The following is a 22,233-nucleotide window of genomic DNA, read 5'->3' as shown; positions in this document are numbered from 1 at the left end:
AGCAGCTTGATGAAGACAAGCAAATATCTGGCTTTGAACCCAAACTCTGCTAATTAGCAGATCTTGTCGTGTTACATTGCCGGTTACTAGTTCTTATCGTATTTTTCACCATGTGTACCACACATGTTAAAGGGACACTGAGCATGTGTTTGAGTTTGAATGTGCTTGTACTTGTGACCAAGTGTTTTCCCCTCAAAGTATTTGCATCTGAAAGTTGTTTCACTGAAATTCATGCGACTATTTCACAAAATGAAAGGAACTTGACTATTTACGTCATAGATTTTATATCTGACGAAACGGAGCGTCGGTGACTGAGTGGCTGGAGTAGTTCCTTTGGATTTGAAATGTTGTGTGTTTGAGTCCAGCTTCCCCCCTGTTGATGTGCCCCTGGGCAAGTCATTTAACTCCACTGATCTGCGTATGGGTGTGGGGGCGTGTGTGTGTGTGTGTGTGTGTTTGAAGTTCTATGAGTTGTCAGTATTGTTTGAAAAGTGCTAAATGAATTCAACCCTTTTAACATGCATACTTATCAAACAACAACAACAAAAAACCCACCAGTGTATAATAATCCCACATTTAATATGCAAGTCGGGTCCAGGCAGACCAGGAGGAAGTTGTGAGACACTGTGTGTTCACAGCAGGTAAGTCATTCATAAATTAAGTAGAATTGTTTAATTTCACTGCGACAGACTGGCGACCTGTCCAGGGTGACCCCGCCTCTCGCCCGGAACATTAGCTGGAAATAGACACCATCACCTCCTGACCCCACTAGGGACAAGGGTGTTAGAAAATGGATGGATGGATGTTTAATTTCAATGTTTATGTAGCTACTAGGGTCACTGTCAGTGGTTTTAGTCACTGTGGAGAAAAAGTTAAGTGCATTCGTCTGCTTGATGTATTATGGCATAATGTGAGGTCTCTGTTTAGGTTGTTGAATATTAAAGGGGACATTTCATGCAAAATCCCAATTTTTTAGCCCTTGAATACATTTTGTTGTGTGCTTTGAATGTCTAGCAGAGTATAAAAATATTAACATTTATTTTCTCCCAGCGCTGCGTACATGTCTTTACATTCTTTTTGGGTTATATGTTTCTGTCTGTTCATTTTTCTCTATTGCCTACAACGTTTTCTTGGCCGTGACATCACTGCATTTGCTGAGGAACTGCTAAACTGGCTAATCGGGTTTTTGAATTTGCGACTTTATTTCTTTTTTCTTGCAGTGATTTTGTAGTCCAAGTTCAGTTGGACTACAAAAAAGTAGCTGACAAGTCAAAATGTTCGGTTCTAGCGTTTATTAATCCACACGATTCGTTATATTACCGGTTAAATTACATTTTCTTCGGGAATGAACCCACATCAGAGAGGAAAGTCTGTCTGCGGAGCACTTGAGGAAGAATGCTTCAGCAACCCCTGCCAGAATCAAGAGGGATTTTTCAAAATAGCTTGTTTGGCTGAGGCGTCTGTTCCTTCTCTCTAAGGAAACGATGAACACATCAATGTGGCAAGCTGCTAATGACGCTAAAATGACAGCAAAGCTTATTTTAGACATAAATTTGGTGTGTTGATAATGATGTCCTGGTAATTGGTTTGATAGTTTGATTGGTATGGATGTTGAGGGTTAACACCATTGCGATGCGTTCATTTGAATGTGTGGTTTCTGCAGGAGGCTGCACAGTGGCACAGTTGGTAGCACTGTTGCCTTGCAGCAAGAAGGTCCTGGGTTCGATTCCCAGCCTGGGGTCTTTCTGCATGGAGTTTGCATGTTCTCTTCCTGACTGTTAGGTTAATTGATTAATTGGTCTCTCTAAATTCTGTGAGTGTGTGTGCACACCTAGCATGGCTGTTTGTTCTGTCTGTTTCTGTGTTGCCCTGCGACAGACTGCCGACCCCACTAGGGTCAAGGGTGTAAGAAAATGGATGGATGGTTTCTGCAGGTATGTCTTCTTCATTCTCCTGCTCTGGGTACGACTCCGGCTCCAACATGTAAGACTGGATGGACAAGTCTTCCGTCGTTGACATCTTTAGTAGTCTTTGGAATAAAACGTTTCCTGGCTGGTAGATAATTACCGCTATAAAACTACAAAAGCGGCCGAATGGGTTGAAGAGGAATGTATTGCAACCTCGAGGGGGTCGGGGCGAGAAATGTCTCATTCACATAAAGAAATAAAAATAAAAATATACCAGAATGAGTTGCTCTAAAACGAGCTTCAGAACAGGGTAAACCAAGGGTTTAACCAATAACGAGGAATTCAGATCAAAGCACTGCACTTCTACTTTACATAGTGACTGGTTTACATGTGATAAACCGAATTACAATAAAATGAAATTGAACATGTCATTATTATCTTTTTTTTTAAATAACAGGTAAAATAGGTAATGACATTTTTTTTAATGCAACAACAAAAAAAAATGTTGGGACGTCTGCTGGAATGTAACTCTTAACTTTCAGATTTTAATCTTGCACAAAAAAAATACAAAATACATTCAAATAAGATAGATTTAGCAAAAATAAATAAATAAAAACAAACAATTTTCTCACCCAAGGAAAATGTAGAAAGGAAGATACACAGAATCAGGAACATCCATAAAGTATAAACATGGCAATAAGATGATTTTAGCATACCTTCTTTAGTTTTTTTTTTCATATTTGTTTGCATATTCATATGGAACATAGGAAGACTCTGTAAATCTTTCCTTTTCGGTATTAAACAGGCTTTTGTGGCTCTATACTCTTTTCTTTTATGGGAGAGGAGACAAAAAAACCCGACAAAGCACACACAGGGTGTCTTATTAAACATAAAATGGAAATTATCATACTAATGTTGGTTTAAACAGAAAAGATACCCCTTTGTTCTCAAACTGAGAGGACCTTCATTTGAGATGGTTCTTGTTTTTCTGACATCCTGGCAGTTTCACAGGAGCTCTGGCGTAATTGTCCATCTAATCTATCAGAAAAAAACTAATAGGATTTTGTAAAAATGAAAAAAAAAAAAAAATCCTTTCTGGTTTACATTTTTATTAAAAAGATGGCTTAATTTATATGCAAAGTACTCATACTGCCACAATCTCGTGTAACAGACAAAATGGCTCACTAGTTTGCTGAGTGTTTTGTTTTCTTTTTAAACTCAACTCTACTTTAGCACTTCAAAAGTGCATGAAATGAACAGACTCATTGTCAATGTTTCATTCCTTAAAATTGTGCACCACTGCTTTCTTTAGCCCAATATAATAATATTAGAGCCCCAGCATTTCATTTACACTGCACAGTCTCGTAAGGCATAAATAGTGTAGCTTCTTGTTAGCTTTCATATTCAGTCGATTGTTACATCTTTATTTATAAGGTGTTTTTGATCAATTCATCTGTCAAAAGCATAAACATTAGTATTGAATTTTTGTTTGAATTCACTGAGCTCTGCAAGCCAAAAACAAGCCAAACAGCTGAAGGTCTGATGTAACAGTAATAGTAAAAATCTAATAAGGTCATCATGAAGGCCTAGTAAGATGGAAATGTTTTTCACAGCAGCGGAGTGAAAGCTCTCTGTTGTGGTTTCCAACTTTTCTTTGACAGATATTTTGTTTCTTCTATAAAGATCAGATCACAGAGCAGAAATGAATCTCAATAAATGAATCTCAACGTCTCCATCTCAAGGATGTGCTTCATAAGACCTCCAGAAAGATCCCCAGTGGAGTTTCCTTTGACATTTGGTGGTGAGAGCTGGGAACTTGTCTGCACCAAAGTTAAGAAACTTAAGCACACTTTTGGAGCAGACTGAGAACAGGTTGTGCTTGTTTTAATTAGAAAACACTTCAGATGCTCCAGTGTTGCATATATATATATATATATATATATTTACTTTCAGCAGCTTCTACATGGCATATAGACCTTTTTAGTTCTTAAAGTCAAACAATTGTTGAGAGGAGATACATTTTATTGCAACCTGCTTTGACAGCTATGGGTATTTATATTGCCAATAATATGTTTTCACGCTAAGATCCTGTTTCAGGACTGTAGATTGGCAGAGGGAAGAGCACAGGATTTACCTTTGATGTAAACTTGATGTTTTACCAGTACCTTTTCCATGTTCAGGTCCTTTAGTTGTAACAAGTTCTTCTACCATGTTACTTTGGGTTTAGTGCATAATAAATGCCTTGTGAACAGACCAAATATGCATGTGGTCTGTTCTCATTCTAACCGGTCTCCTTTCTCGCTCTCAGCAGGTGCATCAAGCACTCTTGTTGGAAACAATTTTTTGAAACCACCTTATGCACCATATTTACGCTCCGCTTTGCTTTCCTTCATCATTTTCTTTAAACTATCTATCTCCTCAGGTGGATTTTCCTTCCTCTGCATTTGCTTTTTGGTCTGTGGTCTATCAGAGTTTATTCCAGCGTTTAATAGCACCCAAAAAAAAGCAAAAAAAAAGCAAAACCAATGTGTTGAAAGATGCTCTGCCACGCAGCTGGAACCTGGAGCATTGGTGATTATTGTTTGGAGTACTTAGCAATGGCTTATTCATTATTTAGCAAAAATGTTTGGGTTTATGCATTTTTTATGAAATGTCTTCCGTGGAATTATTGTAGGAACAAAACAAACAAACTCATCTCCAATTTGATACCAAAAAGGCTGGGTTGGTTTCTAAACCAATTAACATTTCTGCTTGTTACTTTACACAGTAAAGAGACACCTGTCGGAATATTATTTACAAGTTGTTTAAAAGCAATTATTAAAAGACGGAGTGCGAATTAGAGCAGAGCTCAGCTTAAAAAATGTGTTAAATATTACTGCTGATATTTTACAAGCTCTTTCTGTTTAAGTTTTAAAAGTGGCAGCCGGACCATAAAGCTTTATTTAACAGAGTGTGAGTTTAGCATTAAATGGACTGACTCTAACGTAATGGGATGAACGCCGCAAAGCAATATGAGATAAAAATCTGAGACTTAATGGGGAAAAAGAAATTCTCAAGCTGGACTGATGAAAAGACAAGGGAACAAATCAAGAACTTAATGCGCTCATGCAGGACTGATTGGGCGCAACGCAGCCTGGAGATGGAGGAGAAAAATGAAACGATTGCTGGAATCAGTTGACCTTCATATCCAGAGATGGCGGCACACGTCTAACTCTAATGTGAAAATAAAACACAAGTAAACTTCACAACAGGATCTGAAATGCTTTCAGAAAGCATTTCTTGAATCCTGGCACCTGCTTCTTTTTTTTTCTTTTCTTTTTCTGCTCAAGTTTTGACAAAAAAAGTAAATAAATAAAATAAAAATAGAAAGCAGTGATAGTTTGCTCACTTTCTTTGTTAAGAAAATCAATAAAATGCAAAGCTATGTAGAACAGAGTTATGGAAATGAACGTAAAACTCACTCGTCGTGCAGTTTAACAAATGGAAATGTCAAAAACTAGCCAATAAGACGGTATGGGATCATTCTAGACGAACCGACCTCTAAGATGAATCTTTGGAGTATTTTTGCCTTAAAAATCTTAAAATGAATTGTTTTGACAAATAAAGAAAGTGATTTCATCAGTTGTTGCTGTTGGTGGTGCAATGCATTGTGAGAAATCTTGCTGGGCAATCCCTACTGTCGCATATAAACCAACTGCCTTAAAATATCTATATGGTCAAGACTTTTCTATGATAAACAGTATTCTTGAAGTGATTTTAAGTGTTATCCTCAGCAAGTTTCTTTTTTCTGCCTACATCACCTACAACAGCATGATATTTGTTAACCTACATGTATTATAGAAGCATGGTGTCATCAGAACATATTTTATTTTCCAACACGGAAATCAGTTGTACAAACGTTCAACACTTTCTCTTTGGTTTGCAGGTTTTGCTCGAGCAGAAATGGAGTCACGTCTGGGGGTTTCCTGGACGTTAAGCGTTAACCCTTTACAGTCCGACGTTCTCACCACTTTCAGATACTTTACTCAGTTTACACAGTTTGAGTTATCAAACACTTTTTATCCAAAAGTCTTACGCCACAATTTTAAAATGAGCACAAACGACAAGTTGATGAGAATTAATTTGTGTTCACTTGAAATCTTTTATCAAACAGAGCACTGTGTTTTACAGTGCAGTTCCATGACAACCATTAGCGACCACGCACATTCAAGAGATTTTAAAAGAGCCTCACGGTGTGTTTGTGGTTACTACACCACACACTGCGACCTACCTACCACTGGTGTTTCGCTTTATTGTGGGGAGTTTGGAGATAATTTTCTGCTTGGAAAGAAAGTCAAACCCAAGTAAGCAACTTTATGTCAAAAACCTTCTAAAGCAAGAGACTTTAGAGAAAAAGCAAGTCCAAAGTCACTTATAATAAGCGGGTTTGGCAACGCTGGTCCTATGAGGCGGTGGCTGGACTCTGAACTTCCCATTTTTTTGAATGTGAAGCAGAGCTTTCATCTTTGGGAGAGCCAATTTTCATCCTGACTGCTTCACATTCAGCTGGAAAGCCCTGCAGCTTGCTGTGGCTCAACAGAGCCACGGCATCTGAAAGAAGCAACATAAGAACCTTTCTAAGCAGTCCCAGTGCTAAAGCGCTGTTGGTGTTTGCTTAGAACCAGTCCTTTTCTTTTCTCTTCTCACCACCACAAGTTTAAAAGAACTGGAGCTAAGAAAAAAAAAAAAAACCCTGCAAAAACACTGAGCTTCAACATTAATGTAATTTTGGATCAGCACCAGAATGACACAAGCTCACATTCTCTCATTAAAGTGTAGAGCTGTGGTTGTAGACAATATTTTCTGCTGGATATTCAAAATAAACACTGGTTCTTATTTAGTTCTTAAGCTCTTTGTGGCTCATGCCAGGCAGTGTTAATGAATCCTGCTGCATATGTTGTGTTTTTGAGCTGCTGGCTCCAATCAGAGATCAGCTGAATGGGACCGTGAAGCGTTCACAAGCACCACTTGATACAAATGAAGTGCTTTTGGGGCATCTGTTTGTAGGGATGCTGAGATAAATATTATGATCCGTCTTCCTGCACGATCATCCGACACCTTAAGATTATGTTCATGAAAGGGTCCAACCTACACTGGGAAACAACCTCAGCCATGTGATGACAATGCCAGCACATCCGCGTTGACATACTGGGGCTCGGTTTGTGTATTTGTTTAAGTAAGCTGATTAAGACAATGAGGCACAAAAGTTCAGTTCAGTAGAGAAAAGGCACTCGATTCATAGTCAGAATTTCTTTATGCAATACAATGATGTATTAACAAGATCGCAAGTGTTGGTTAGTCCACAAGATGAGAACCAGTCCCTGTTCCAAATAGAAACTTTACTGAAGCATCAGTTAAGGACTAAACACACCAGCCATGTTTAGTCTGCTTTAATCAAACTCCAGTTCATTTGTAGAAAGTCTGGTATGTTTGGTGAGGTGTGAACGTGTAATCAAACTCCGATGCAGACCAAAAAAGACCAAAATGCTCTGGTCTGCCTAAAAAACCCGGGTCTCAGTGTGTTTGAAGGGAACTCTGATGCGGTTCGAATGCATATGGAATGTGGATGAAGCGGACGGCTCCAAAAGCAGGAAGTGAAATGGAGCGCAGGGCATTGTGGGTAAATGGAACCAAAACAAACACACGAGCAACCACATTATCTGATGTTTACATTTTGTGAAGAAGGACGTTGCGCCGGTCTTCAGAGGCTTCGTATCATTTCCTCCAGTAGTTCTTGGTGCAGCGCCGCCACAGGCGAGGGGCGGAACAGGTTTTTCAATTAGTTTGGATCATTTAACAAAGTGCAGTGTGAAAGTGAACTGCACCAGCTGAGGATGTAACAAATGGTGCAGTTTTGGTCTCCAACTGAACCGAGTCTTCTGGACTATCGGGTGTGAAAACAACCTAAGATTATAAGATCACTGTTCTGTTTATTTCTGATCATTTATCATTTTGATGGCTTTTACTTATCCTCTCCTTTAAGGCATACTGACCAAATTATTAAAATTAAATTAATTATTAAAATACTTATGTTTCATGTACAACTGTGCAAAATTAGGCGAATCTTCAGCTAACTTAAAGTCTCAAAAAAAAACAAAAAAAACCCCATTGCATTTCAGGAAAGAAAACATTTGATCCTTTGAGGCTTTCACTGCTTGGGCCTGACAAAGGGCTGGTTCAGACAGCTTACATCCAAATTTTATGAATTTCTTTTATGGAAATCTTTCATTAGAAATCCAAATTCCTCTAATCATCCATTTCATTTTACATCAATGCTTAGCTGTCTTGATTAGGGTTACAACTACTCATCACCACTCAGTAGGACAAGGAAAATGCCTGTTCTTTACTGTGATGTTGAGTAAAGAGTTAAAGGCTCCAGCAGGCTGGATAAAATCCTCATAGGTGGTAAAAGGTAACAAACTCAGGAACCAACACCTGAAAAGCTAAATGTTCCACTTCTCTATAAAAGCTTTTTCAGTTTCATCTAGAAAAGCCTCTGTTTTCTAGATTTGATTTCTAAAAAGTGCTTCTTTTTTTTATCAGGACATGTGCTTCTTTAAGAATAAGGATGCTTTAAACATCTTAGAGTGGCTGAATATATATTTCATTTCAGTCATTTTAAAAAAAACTATAATCACATTGCAGTGTCATATTATTCTAAAATTCTCCTCAGCTCTATTAATGACTACCATGTCATACCAACACTGTTTTTAATGGCAGCATTACAACACAGAGTAAAAAGTCATTGTTTATTTTGATGCCTAATGAAGACTGTCAGCACCGTGATTCAGTGTATTATCTGTTATTCTAATGAACGACATAGAAATCATCAGTTTTTCTAACACATTAGTCTTTTGGTGGTATCCAATTAAGCACAAAATCTAAAAGAAAAACTACTTTGTCTTTTGAAGAAAACTTCACATATTGATGCTTCTGGTGAGGTTTCAGCACCAGACGGTGAACAGCTCCCCAGTGGAAGGCATCGCGTTGATTTCAGCTGAGAATCATTTCTTCTTTTTCACATCTTCTCAATTTAATTCCTTTAGGATGTAAAAACATAATGACACAAACTAATTTAAAACTGTAGAATTTGAACTCCATGCTCTAAAACAGCCACACACAGACATACAGTAGACCAGCTACATTAACAGTCACTGATAGGTTTCTGTCGGTGACGCCCTCCATGTTTGACCTTGCTGTCTGCCTGGCTTCTCAGACAGTCGCCAGGCAGGGCGGATAGTCTCTCAGAAAATGGCTCACATTTCTGCCATCTAATTCTCTACATACATTAGTTACCGCTTATAGGTCAAACAAAGCCCAGGTCATGGAGATGCCAACATACGAGGAAAAGTTTGAGTGAGTTCTTCGCTTGTTCATTGTTTATATAATAAATACTGGGAACAAAATGGCTGAAGGATTTGAGTCTGTGTCTAAAATCCTTGACATTTGAGACACAGACTCCAGAGTGTCTCAAATGTTTCTCCTCTAGTGTTTTAGGGATTCCTGTGGCTCTTCTGGTCTCACTAAAACAACATGCAATAGATAATAATGAATGTTGAAATGCTCTCCTTTAAAAAAAAAAAAAAAAGCAACACAAAAATTTATATGTCAAGTCAAGTTTATTTGTATAGCACATTTTGGTACCAAGGCAGTTCAACGTGCTCCGCTTCAGTGAGAAGTTACATGTACAAAAAGGTTCAAACCAATTGGATACTGGACTGGAGAGTCCGACCCAGCTCCCCAGTCTTTTCAGTAATATGTCACAGTCAGCAGTGACAAATGCTGCACTGAGGTCCAACAGAACCAGAGCTATGGCTTTTCCACAGTCTGTATTTATGTGTGTGTTGCTGAACACGTTCAACATCCACAACAGCAGATTTGAGTTTAAGCTCTATCCAAACTGAAAATTTCAATTTCCCTCTTATTTTTGATGCATAGCATTGTTAACTTTACCTAGCAAAACATGATTCGGTTCAGCAAATAAAAATCTAAGAAAAGCAACATTTCTCCAATATTTAGCCTTGCCACTACATACCAAGACTATTTGCCACTAGCTGCATCGATTGTCTTACAGTTAACTGAGATAAGGTTGCCAGGGCAACAGGTTTAGGAGGGAACTTGGAGTTCCAGCTGGATGACAGGGCTCCTCACTTCATATCTTCATATAAAATCTTTGCTTAGTCCATGGATTCATTTTATGCTCTGCAGTACACTGTTCTTATCGCTCTTATGCCGCTGTGAACAGTATGATGCGCAAGTAAGCTAGGTTTACTTACTTCTGTATTGATGATCCAATACGGAAAGCAATTAGGGACAATACTGACAGTATTACGTTTGGACAAATCGCTTATCTTTAGCTGTTTTAAAGTAGCCTGTTGTCTTAGAGTGCTAGAAGCCATTTCACAGGTTGGTGGTGGGAAGCCGGGCTGATGGTGTACAACTTGAGATTGCTAGTCTTGTCTGAGACGCATGATCAGAATCATGCCCTTGTTTCGGTTCTAGATTCCGAACTTCTACAAAGTTGCAAAGTTTTTGAGCAGCAAACCCTCAGATGTCTGATACCTGCCAGCAGTAAGCTTAAATAGAAGCTCCCGAGTGTCTGAAACGTTTCTCCTCTACTATGCTTCCAACTCAATTCCACAAAGAAACATCCACCTTTGGGTGTGTGTTTTTCAGCCATCCAGCCGAGCAGTCTGATGAAAACGTTTCAGATTGTTGTGGCATGCCCTTTCCTCCTCCCAAACTGAAAACACAGGCACTTCAAACTGCTTCCAGAGAGCTGCAGCTTCACAGTGTTGTAAAAGCAAACCTGGGATCCACGCGGCAGTTGTGAAGAGAGGAGAACTAAACCTCCGCTCCTCTCCATGCTGCACCTCGGAGACTGATCTCACTCTGATTTGAAGTTGGTGGTATCCGTTTTCATTTTCATCCTTACCGCTTCTTTCATCTTCCTTTCAACAAAAGCTGTGCTTTTTCCCCCCCAGAACTGCTATCACTGAGAATCCTGAGAAAATTTGGTAAATAAAGATCAGAGTTGTGAATGCTGGCTGTGACAAAAGGAAGAAACTGAAAGCTTCTGCCAAAGTCTGGGGCATCACCGCTGATAGCAGCTCCTGAAATCCTTGACAGGTGGCATCCTGCGCCATGCGTTCTCCATCAGATGCCCGGACAGACTGTTCACACAGCTTCTCAAGCATTCAAAATAAATAAATAAATAAATGGCTGGGTGAGAAATGCGTTTGTGAGAAGCAGATGAAAACAGAGAGCTACTGCAATGACTGGAAAACGACAACCAATAATTGAAGTCTCTGTGTGAGGGAAGCCGCCATGCTGTGAAGGATGCGTCTGCAGGGAGGCCTGCAGGGCTGTTTGCAAACCGGGGTGTGTGTGTGTGTGTGTCTGGGGAGTGGCGCAGAGGTTCATCAGGGATTCATTTCCACTGCACTGTGTGCAGGGGTGTGTGTGTGTGTGTGTGTGTGTAGGGGAGTGGAGAAAGAGAACTCCACCAGAGACCATCTCCATTAGCTTTCCCCCAGCAGAAATGTTAAGAGAGCAAACTGGGATGCCCCAGATGTTGTGTAAAAGAGAGCTGCTGCCAAGAGCCCAGGCTGCGAAGAGATTGAGGGAGGTGGGGGGTAGAGGGGTGAAGGGAGGGAGTGGGGGGAGGAGGTGTCTCTTTTCCCCTCATGCATTGGGCTGAAAGGAAAATGTTAAACGGCCAACAGATGTTAAACTGTGACTGACTAAAACGCTCAGTTTCTCTGTCGGCTGTGAGATTTTAATGAAGCAGAAAAGGACGCTGACAGCAAAAACCTCCCTTTGTTCCTCTGCTTATGCAATACACAGAAAACACACTGATGTGTCTTTTCTAAGAGGAACAATCTGGAAGTAAAGTGTTGGACTCAACATGTTCAAGTCATGTCTTTCCCTTTCATTGGTGACATTCCTTTGTTTACGGCTGATAAGTCGTCTCTCCTGATCCCTGAACTCATATTAACACACACAACAAGACGAGAATACAATTTTGTTTTGCATTTTGTTTTCAGATTTTCTCCTAAAGACATGTTTTGGGTTTTGAAAGTATGTTTTTTATTGTGTGTGGACAAAATGATCATCTTCATCCATGCTGTCGGTCACTGAAACAACTGAACGGCATCAGTTGTGACAGGACAGACAAACTCAACTACACAGAGAGCCAAGTTGAAAGAACTGGACAATGTTGTGTATCAACTCCTTCTTTCTATCTTCCTTTTGGACAGTTTTGGGACAAAGTCCAGGACAGTAAAAGTCCAGACATCAAAATAGCAATAGTAAATAATAAATCAACTTTTTGAAGAAGAGTGATACAAGTTTGCTAAAATACTTGTAGAGACTGATAACGTCATACAGAACGGGTTTCTATTAAGTTTCTAAGGCCAGTGGTGGTTGTTGAAAATAAATAAATCAGTTTTTCTTTCTATCTCTTTTAGCTAGTTGCAAAGCTAAAGCTAAAGGAAATGACATGTTAGGAAACGCCCTCAAAGCTAAGGTTAGAGGATACGACACACTAGGGAACACCCTCTCTACTGCGTAGCTTAGATAGAGGCTAACAAAGGGAATGGAAAACTTTTGTTTGATGCCGTTTTGTCCTGCTAACCCCTAAAGGCAGCATGAGAAATGGACCGGCTGTATTTTGGTATTAATAAATACAATTCATGAATTCAACTCACCGACTCTTCTTCAACCTCATACTGTACATCAAGAACTCAGCAGGGAGAACAGATAAACTCTCCACATGGTTCTAATGCAGGGTGTCAAACTCCAGTCCTCGGGGGGATGGTGCCCGGTGTCCTGCATTTTTCAGATGTGCTCCTGGTCCATTACACTGGAATCGTTTGACAAACATTACCTCAGTATGTAGGCAAGTTTATCAGAGCTCTGCTAATGACCTCATTATTTCACTGAGGTGTGTTGCAGCAATGGCACATCTAACAAAAATAAAAAATTCAGGATACAGGTGGCCATCAAGGACTGGAGTTTGACACCTGTGTTGGAATTATGGGCTGTCGTTATATTTCGCCAGTGTTGCGTTGACTCTTGTAGGAACTGTCTTTCTCCCATGACCGCAGAGAAAACAACAATAATGACTAACGTGACGCATGGAGCAAACGGTAACTGAAGTCAGGAGTGAAACAGAGAAATAACAGGAAAGGAAGTTTTTCAAAATAAAACTCAAAGTTTTACTGACAGAGATCACGACGTAAACTGGACCTGTCGGTCTTGTCAAGCTGAGATTTACTGTGAGTTGGCACTTTGTAAATAAACGGAATAGAACTGAATTAAACCATGGGAATTGAAGCCGAGATAATAGGAGACGCTCTGCAGCTAAAGCCATCTGCACCACCAACAGGGAAGAGTCTAAGCTGACAATAAATGGCTTAACTCTAAGGTCTGCTGTGGGACACTGCTAGTCAGCTGCTTCATTAAAGTCCAAATCCACGGTTCCACTGATGGCTGATCTGAGGAGCTGATGTCAAGCTGTTCCCAGTAATGATAAATAAAAGCGTCGCACTCACACTGAGAGGCTAACGTCCACTGGCTTCCTTCAGATTGCTGCCGCTGCTGGAGGTCTGCTGCGGTGGGGCTCGGTGTGTCAGAGCTGTGGCTCAAAGTGGGACCACACCAGCTACATCATTTAGTGGCTATTTTGTTATTTTATTTTTTTATTTTTAATAAGCACAACTGACCTTGGAACAGTTTTGTTAAAGGCATGGAGGTGTTTGGAACTGGGCGTTGCTTGCAGACACCATCGGTCACGATAAAGTGGAACAGTAGTGTTGCATACAGCACCAGTGCTGATCCTGTTTAAACTGTTACAAAATCTGTCTGTCCAATTTTCATCAGTAATGTTTACACCTGGTGGTGGGTTACCTGTCCCACTGTTTTGCAAGCTACTGTTTTATCTGAAAACATCTGACCTGCCTACTACTTGTTGGCTTTGCACCAATCCAGACTATAAAATATATTGTCATACTGTTTATTCAATGGATGCCTTCAAAAACGTCCTACAGCATCAAAACTGCACGGAGCATCCAATATTATTCTTCTTGTTTGCGCCGAGTTTCATATTTCAGCTTTGAGATAACTCTGAATTTGCGGATATTTACAGTTAATCAACTTAGCTGAAGTGAGATAATCCAGACTACGTTCTGGATTATCGTTCTCAACGAACGTTTTGATCTGCTCTGAACGAGGTGCAGCTGTCCAGGTGAAACTTACAGCCAGCATCCTGACCCTCTGGTTATGCTCAGTGGTTTTGATTTAAACTCCATAAATTAGCATGCTCTGTTTCAACATATGACAGCATCATCCACAGCCGCTGCTTTGTTCCTCAGTAAGGCCGCAGGACTGGAAGAGGAACAAAGCTACTGTATGTATGGAGTTACTCCAGTGAGTTTCATTCATCTGTTCCCTCATCTATAATTTCTGCCCTATGAGGAAACAACATTTTAGTTGTCTAGTTTGGCTTCACAGAACGCGCAGCTGTCAGCTCTGGAGCCGGGGATTTGGAGTGATGTTGACTCTTAATTTGCTTCTTTGCATTCAGTTCTATTGAAAAAATACTTTATTTATCCCAAATGAAAGTTAAGTGTTCATATCGTCGAAGTATCTTCAAAGAATCGTTGTGAATGGTGACGCTGTAGGCAGGAAGGATTTCTGGTAACAGTCAGTATCACATGACTCTGAAGAGGTCTCTGACTGATACTCTGATTGTCATGACATGTCAATAGCTCAACATTCAGTAAAGATGATATTCCACAGTAATAAGTCCTGGATAACATCATCAATTTTCAGCAAGCACTGATAATCCACCTCATTAGCTTTTGCTGCTTCTCTTTAAATCTCTGCCTGACCGTTTGGTTAGAAAGCCAAGGAGAGAGATATACTCAGGAATATAATCCTGGTTCATTATGATGGATTGAAGAGATTATCTGAACTTCCTCCTTCTCTCTGCTTTCTCGTCCTTCTCTGCATCAATGAAGCCTCATTTTCTACTCCTCTGGGTTTTGGGGGTCAGAGTTCAAGTATTATTTTAGCCTTTGAGATGCTAATCAGATACTCCTTGGTTGTAAAAAATAATACTATGTTTCCTCTGTTATGCATCAAGACAACTATTAAAAAGTAAAAAAAAAAAAAAAATACGAGCAAAGTTTCCGCCGACTCCAGAGCATCCAAAACCACAAGGAATGCAAGTTGTGAACAAAACTAATTGACAACATTTTGTAAATAGACCAAATTAAAACTTTCGCAGAGCTACTCCAACATGCTGCCACAATAAGTGGCTTAATATTAGAACTCATTCTACAATCTACGTAATTTATAGAGCATCAGTTTTGAAGGAATGTGTAGTCTCTTCATAGAGTGTTATGAAGAGACTGAAGTCTCAGTGGGACGTTAACTTGGGATTTTTCCATCCACCTGTGTCGGTGCAGCTCCCATCAGTCATCTGTTGTCAAACGACTTTTCAGCCAACTGATCAGAGACATTGGATTCAAAGCAAAACAATCTGTTGGATCAGTGGACTGATTTATTGAAAAATATGCGGTTATATTTAATAAGTCTGGTACAGAACCAAAATCCCTCGGCCGGGCTGTCATCTTCTCACAGTTCCTTTTCCTCTCTGTTTGCTCTCCTAATTGCCATCTTGCAAAATGTGACCTGCGGTGTGTGCAATGACCCAAACATCAGTGCAAATTGACAAGTCTGAATTCATGGTGGGCTTGATCCGCGCTCCATGTCACAGGCCTAATGACTAAAGCAGAGGTTGATAGTGGGCCTGCTGGAGACATCCACCCTCAGTGCACCTCCCGCTTCCCCCTGCCTCCTGTTTCAATGCCCTACTCCCTCTCCAACCTTCAAATGCCCCGACGAATGTCTCACTAAGACCTCAAATGAATTCAGGCAGACGTTTCTCAGCTCAGGGAAGTTGTGTCTCACAGGAAGAAGACGTGATTGGGTAGTTTGCCGGTGGATTCTGGACATTAATGCCAGATCCGTTTGAGAAAAAAACCCTGAAATATTTATAAAGGGGGTCCATGAAATAAAGTAGAGAGAACTAATGTGTAGCCGTACAGTCTACCATGCAGAAAAAAGTGAAATGAAGAACTTTAAATGAGGGTTATGATATAAAATCTACATTTTTGAGGGTTATATCATGTTATAATATGATTCTCTTATCAAAAACATACCTGGAGTGTTGCTGGAATGTTTGAGGAGTTCTTTAATCTTCCATAGCAGCCATTCAGATATTCAAGATCATAAGTGCATCCTAAGCACTGCTTGCTTCCACAAAGCTCCTTCTTGGAGCTGCAGCCTCCAGGGTTGGGGTTAAGAGTCCGCTTCATAGAGAACCCGTCCCCCAGCCCTGCCACACATAAGTAGTGTAATGGAAATCTAGCACTACATGTTTCTACTTTGAGCTGAGAATTTCTGAATGAAAAAGTCATCAAATAATTAATTCATTGTCGAGTTCCTAACAAATCTTTATCAAGCCTTGAGTGTTAACCAAACATTAGAGCATTTCCTGAAGCTGTATTCTACCTGCTAGTTGATGCTATTTTTTATGTTTATCACCCCAAAAGTCTTTACTAAAAGCTGTTGTTCTCCATTGTTACTGGGCGGGACGTTAACAGTTATGAAAGTATTTGTTGGTATTATCATACCAAGACATTTTAGAGTTGGAAGGTTTGCCTTTGCAAACTTTCAAGGTGATTTTATGAAAGTATCAGAGACACTGGGAAAGAGCGATTTGGGGACTTTATGAAGGACAAGCAGAAGAAACGGGTCACCAAACCTGCAGGGGAAATGAGGGCACCTTGACTCATGATTCTCAGCTGGGGAAATACAGTGGAGATGGAAAGTATTCACCTTCTTGGATGTTTTAAGGTTTTTTACTGTTGTTGCAAATCTATCGCAATCAACAAAATCTGGCTATTTGACAAAAAGACTCTTTAATGTCAAAGTGAAAACTGATTTTTGCAGAAGAACAATTAAATAAGCATATTTAGGAGAAGATAAATAATTGCATAAATATTCAGTCTAGCAAAGATCAGCTGAGTGCACACAGTGTGTCTCTCTGATTGTGATGTAAAGATACCTGCAAGCATAAGCAGGTTTAGATCATAGATGGCTGGATGGCTGGTGGGTAAATCTAAATATAAATTTGTGAATATTCTTGTCAACAAAAAGCTACAATTTGTTGATCATGATTGATTTGTAAAAGCAATAAAAAGGGTGAAACCTCCAAAGGGGGGAAATACTTCTTATTGGCACAGTGACAGGAACCCACCTCTGCGAGATCAGGTGCAGACAATGGGACCAGAGTGGCTGTACTCGTACTTATTACTATCATACATTTGCTTCAAAAAAAAAAAAAAAAATCTAAAGGATTTTGAGCAAACTTTAAAATCAAGCTACCATGCAAGAGACACTGATAATGGTAATGAAATTAAATGTAATCACACTGGGGCTAAAAATACGAGGAAAAACAAAGACATCAAATTGAGTCTTTTGGACCTGATGCTGAGACATTTACGCTTCAAACTGGTCAAATAACGTTTTACACATTTAACCCAAATTCTTTTTCTGCTTCTAACTTATAAAAAGAATCCGAGCGCAGCCACTGCTGTCCGTAGAGACCACGTTGGACTAGTAGAGGTCAGAGCTTTGAGGCACCTTTACTTTCATTCTTTAGAGCAGCTATGGATGTTTCTTTCCTTTCATCCACCAGGGTGAGAGATAATTAGTCCCTTTGCTCTGTGAAGCAAATGGCTGCAGTTTTTAGAATAAACACAGTGCAGGGACAAACTAACATTTAGCATTTACTCTCTCCCTCTGTGTACATTTGTATTGCAAAAAGCCATGAATGTGTGGAGTAATTCTGGGTTCTTCTTGGACTTCCTGTTACTGCGGTTATGTCTTGCAAGGCAAAATGCATGTAGACTGGAGCGACTGCAGATCCTTTGATGCCGCTATGTTAATGACTACAGCTCAAGATATAACCCAGTTAGCGTAACCATACTCATATCGCACAGTAGAAATTGCTCCAGATACCAGGCTTGTTTTATCACTGTGTGTCAAAGAGAGAACATGTGTCCTTTCCTGTCTGATGACAGAGTACACCGCACTGCAGCAACACAGGCAGGGGTGGAGGGGCCTCGGTCTTTTTTTAACACTTCAGGTTTTCCTGTTTTATGCTTCAACACCTGTTTGGAATGAATGTCGAGCCAAAAATATCACTAAGTAATAAAAATAATAATAATAATAATAGTGTGTGTTTAATATTGAGGAGCGTTGAACCAAGCCATCAGTAGTGTCAGGGCTACAGTGCCTACCTTCAGCAGGACTGCAGGTGTCTGAAGAGCCAGACAATATGAAACTGGGACGAAATTGCAGCAAAGATCATTTACTTTTATAAGCGCCAAACATTTACTGTTTGACAGGTTTTCTGCTCTCCAGAAATCACCACCAGTGATGAACTCTGACCTGAACCTTCAGAGCCACATAAAGACAGTCAAGTCGGCCTTCTATCACCTGAAGAACATTTCCAGGATTAGAGGACTAATGTCTCGGCAGGATCTAGAGAAACTCATCCATGCGTTCATCTTCAGTCGTATTGATTATTGTGACAGCGTCTTCACAGGTCTGTCCAACAAATCAATCAAACAGCTGCAGCCGATCCAGAATGCTGCTGCTCGCGTTCTCACTAAAACCAGGAAGATAGAGCACATAACACCAGTTTTAAAGTCCCTACACTGGCTCCCTGTAGCTCAAAGAATAGACTTTAAAATACTGTTGTTAGTTTATAAATCACTGAACGGCTTAGCACCACAATACATTAAAGATCTGCTGTTGTTGTATCAACCTTCCAGACCTCTCAGGTCTTCCGGTTCTGGTCTGCTCTGCATCCCCAAAACCAGAACCAAACGAGGAGAAGCAGCTTTCAGCATCTATGCACCACAAATTTGGAACAAACTTCCAGAAAACTGTAAAACAGCTGAAACACTGACTTCTTTTAAATCTCGACTAAAAACCAACCTGTTTAGGATTGTATTTGAAACATAATCAATTGAAACGTAATAAGTTACAAATTTCATGGCATTTGACTTAATGTCATGGTTGGATTGTTGAGTCTATGTTGCATGACTTTGTGTTTTTGTGTTTGTTATGATGTAAAGCACTTTGAAAAGCCTTGCTGCTGAAATGTGCTATAGAAATAAAATTTGATTGATTGATTGATTGATTGATTGATTGACCATGTGGATCAGAGACGATGCCTGGAGACCCGGATAGGACCAGATCAAGACCACTCAGAGAAATGATGGGAATGTTCGGACGACTAGGAAGGACTCAGAAAAGAAAATAGAGACATTTACACTGTTCTCTTACTGGACACTCTCACTTTAAGTCGACGTAGCTATAATTTTTCTACATCTGTGATGCAATTCCTCTTTTTTTAATGGTTTTTGACTCCTTTAAACAGAATGTTGTCTTTGTTGATTAACAATTTCAATGTCTTCCAGGCTTCCTAATAGACTTTTTTAGATCAAACAGAAATGTGTGCTGAACATAAAGCCGACTATAAAGCCATTTACAAAAATACAGCGAGTTGTGTAAAATGTGGTTTCAAAGCTCACATTGCAAATAGGGCCTTTAGGCAAGGAAATGGCTGCACTGATTCGGAAACCGGCTCATATGTGTTTCTACGAGGCGATGCAGTGAGGGTTCTGTGCTGCGGAGGAGCAGGAAGCAGGGTTCCATCTTCAGACCCTTCACAAACTCGAGAGCAACTCGAACATATTAATAAAAAACGTTTGAAGTTCAAATAAATTTGGACAGACTCTTCAAAACAAAGAGAATCCTGCTGCACTGAAAATTCACGGTGAAAACTTTACATAACAAAGGAGAAGAAATTCATCGTTTTTCAGATAAACTGAGGAGAATGCGGAAATGCTTGCCATACTTTGTGAAGCGTCTCTCATCACGGCTGGGAACTTCTGCTTGTTTTTGTATATTTCTCAGTAACTGAATTAGATTAAATAATCTGTTATTCTCTACCCAACCGGTCGGCTAATCAAAATTTAATGAGGAACAGTCGGGCGGAGCATCGGCGCCACAGTGTGTGTTGTGTTGTTTTTAGTCTGAGCACGATGACACCGTGAATAAAATAAGCGTTTGATTCTTAAGACTCCGTCGTTAGGTGAAGATGGGGGCAGAATAAAGCCGGTGTGTGGCTCTGGCTGCTGGCAGGCGCAGTGATGAAGAGAAGACAGGAAGACAGAGAAGTGGGCGCTGGGCGCCAGGAGGACAAAACATGATGAACCTGGTGAACACTTTCTGTTCATGACTTCCACCTTCACTGTGTCTCTTCTGTTCTTCTGCTCTCGGCAGGAAGAAGCTGAGGAAGTAAAAGCTCTTCTTTACCACTCAGTCTTTTGATTATATTTCTGTTGCACCAAAGGATGCCAAACATCCTTTTGTTTGAGTGAATGAATTGGCTTGGAGATTTTTTTTATACATTATTTCTGCAAGTAAATAAATTGAATAACTGTTAATGATTCAGTGAAAAAGACTTCAGCACGTTTTTAAACTAAATAATATAACAATATAACTAAATAATAATAAACAGTGTAACTAAATAATATAACAATATTTGGTACTTTTTAATGATTTGTTTCAAACTAGTAAAGTCATATTCAATACATTACAATAATTTTGCAAAAGTCAATGTATTTCAGCTAACTACATTCACTAAGTGAGGCACATTTGTTTGAATACAATACAGTGATGTTTTCATGCCTTTATTTATGCTGATTTTCCACTTAGAGTTAAGAAAAACAAGAGATTCAAGATTAGAATATTACATTAGACCAATAAAAAACACACACAGAAAAGCACATACAGAAATGTGATCTTAATGGAAACTTTGTATAATGGCTGATAAAGTCTGTTATTTTCAAAATATGTTCTTAATCTGACAAACAAAGTCTGAATAGAATATGGCTGTATATCTCAAACAGAATCCAATTTATGTTAATAAGAATTTGATCCAGCGGTTGAAATGAATGTGGATTTTTTCTAACCCACTCTGTCAGAGTTACACACACGCTTGAGCAGGTATGTGTAACGTTGACCATGAGTGGATCAGAAGAAATCCACAGCAGATTTAAACTTTGCATCATATTCATCCACTCCCACTAATACTTGGTTAAATATTCAGAAACTAATTGAACCTCTGCCACATGTTTTTTTTTTTTTTTGCCATAGGCAATCCTCTGGCAACAGAATTGTGAAAGTTCATGTTCAAAAGCAGAACTATGCTAAGGACATTATCAATTAAACTAATGCCAAACAAATGAATTGAAAGATAGATAGATAGAATTGGTTGGTTTAATATGTATTTTAGATAATCAACTAATCTTTTTAAATATTATTTTAATATCAAATGCAGATGTTAGGAGTTTTGTCATGGAATAATTGTATTAAATTTCTACAACCAGATGACTCCAACCGCCAGTAAAATCATCTAGATAGATTTTTTTGTCATTAGGTTGCGCCGTTCTCCACACACATCGACATCCCATAGACTCTTGTTCATTTTTCTTTATTGTAAAGTTTAAACATAGAAAAAGAAGTTTTCTTAAATGTGAATAAATTCCTTATAATAGATAATAATCAAAACATTATAAGCTGTGTGTATTTTTCTTTTTTTTTTAAAAAAAAAAAGGTCATGTAATGATAGTGACTCTAAATGGGACGTACTAACTTGGACTGACAGCATGAAATGACTCTTTTTATTGTAAAGGTTGCAGAGTCCTGGGCTGACCTCTGACACGTTACCACGGAGACTCCAGGCAAATTCCTGCTCTCCAGATTCTGTTTCTGGTATTTATTTGGGATTCAGAAGTGTGATTGGTTCTATGCATTGTATGCTAAGTTCAAAACATATACCACACAGATCCGCCAAATTTTAAAAGGATCCACTTGACCCCAAACGTTTGATTTGACTTGACCAACTTTAGCTCTGCTCCAAATTTGAGGGGCAATGCGGACAGGCAGTGTTAAACACGTGATGCATCGCAACGATGGACCATAAAACAATTCAATAACAAAATAAATGGACGAAAGAAAGAAATGTTTCTTTGAATTAAACCTTTCCGTCATGCCTCGCTGGGCAGTTTGTCAGTCTAAAAACTACAGTGCTGCCTCAGGTGGCGACACGCACGGCCAAGAGATTTTCATTTTTCAT

General features: G+C 39.4%; 2 protein-coding genes across 8 annotated transcripts in view; one reads left to right on the top strand and one right to left on the bottom strand.

Moving 5' to 3' along the window:
* LOC116721371 (tumor necrosis factor receptor superfamily member 14-like) overlaps window positions 1-22,233 on the bottom strand; it is a 1,133,408-nt gene that overhangs the window by 319,841 nt on the left and 791,334 nt on the right. The window lies entirely within an intron of this gene.
* The window catches only part of plch2a (phospholipase C, eta 2a), a 156,933-nt gene that overhangs the window by 31,762 nt on the left and 102,938 nt on the right, over window positions 1-22,233 (top strand). The window lies entirely within an intron of this gene.

The sequence above is a fragment of the Xiphophorus hellerii genome, chromosome 1, assembly GCF_003331165.1.
Source record: "Xiphophorus hellerii strain 12219 chromosome 1, Xiphophorus_hellerii-4.1, whole genome shotgun sequence".
Taxonomy (NCBI): Eukaryota; Metazoa; Chordata; class Actinopteri; order Cyprinodontiformes; family Poeciliidae; genus Xiphophorus; species Xiphophorus hellerii.
This window is presented reverse-complemented; position numbering and strand designations above follow the sequence as displayed.